The sequence below is a fragment of the Eschrichtius robustus genome, chromosome 18, assembly GCF_028021215.1.
Source record: "Eschrichtius robustus isolate mEscRob2 chromosome 18, mEscRob2.pri, whole genome shotgun sequence".
Lineage (NCBI taxonomy): Eukaryota > Metazoa > Chordata > Mammalia > Artiodactyla > Eschrichtiidae > Eschrichtius > Eschrichtius robustus.
The window spans coordinates 10,010,546-10,011,760 of record NC_090841.1 but is presented as its reverse complement, the minus strand read 5'-3'; the positions used below and the strand labels follow the sequence as shown (position 1 = coordinate 10,011,760).

Here is a 1,215-nt window from a genome sequence, read left to right as displayed (position 1 = left end):
CCACTAAACTGTACATTTTTAAATGGTTAAGATGGTACATTTTATGTCATGTGTATTTTGTCACAGTAAAAATAAATAAATAAATAAAATCTGTACACGTACATTTACAGTACCTTTATCCATAATTGTCAAAAATTGGAAGGAACTAAGATGTCCTTCAGTAGGTAAATGGATAAATAAATTGTGGTGCAGCAAACAAATGTTATTTAGTGCTAAAAAGAAATGAGGCATCAAGCCAAAAAAAGACCTGGAGGAACCTTAAATGCATATTACTAAGTGAAAAAGCCCAACCTGAAAAGGCTACATACTCTATGATTCCGACTATATGACATTCTGGAAAAGGTAAAATTCCGGAGACAGTCAGTTGCTAACGGCAAGGGGAGAGGGAGGGATGAATAGGTGGAATGCAGAGGATTTTCAGGGCAATATAACTATTCTGTATGATACTACAACAACAGATGCATGTCATTTCATTATACATTTGTCAAAACCCATACAACGTACAACACCAAGAGTGAGTCCTAATTAAACTATGGACTTTGGGTGACACTGATGTGTCGGTGTAGGTTCATCAAATGTGACAAATATGTTTACTGGTCATTCAAGTGGGGCAAAGGAAATATCCTTTTAAAACTCAAGCAAACTGGGTGTTTGTCTTGTAACCTGTCAGAGGAAATAAGCTGTAATTTTACAAAATGTGACCAACATGCCACTCTGGCGGGGATGTTGATAGCGGGGGGGGGGGGCCGTGCATGTGTGGGGCGGAGGGTTATGGGAACTCTCTGTACTCTGTGCTCAGCTTTGCTTTGACCCCGAAACTGCTCTAAAAATAAGAGTCTATTTTTAAAAAACAGTAATGAAGAACTATAGCAAAAACTCAGTTTGTAGTCAGAATGTTATGAAATATTTTGTCCAGATTCTCTCAGATCTCTTTGTAACAATTCACATCTCCCACCTGTTCCTCCTTGAAACTCTTGGCTCTTTTTACCATGCTGTCCTGGGTCTTCCTCTCTCTGTTAGGGCACCTTCTCTGTCTCTATCCACCGAAGCTCCTACTTTCTCTCCTAGACTTGCTGTAGGCACACCCCTCCGGGGTTCTCCTCAGGCATCCTTCTCTCCGAACCCACTCTCAGTTTTCAGCTACAAAGACCTATATGCACAGGACCCCCACATCACCAGGTAGCTCTGAACCGCCCACCAGCAAACGCCAGCCAG

At 41.2% G+C, this 1,215-nt stretch overlaps 1 non-coding gene across 1 annotated transcript; it reads left to right on the top strand.

The window, feature by feature from the left end:
• The first annotated feature begins 553 nt into the window (after positions 1–553).
• On the top strand, positions 554–681 carry LOC137752321 (small nucleolar RNA SNORA27). The gene has a single exon (XR_011071162.1). It is a non-coding gene; the product is annotated as a small nucleolar RNA SNORA27 (small nucleolar RNA).
• The last annotated feature ends 534 nt before the right edge of the window (positions 682–1,215 follow it).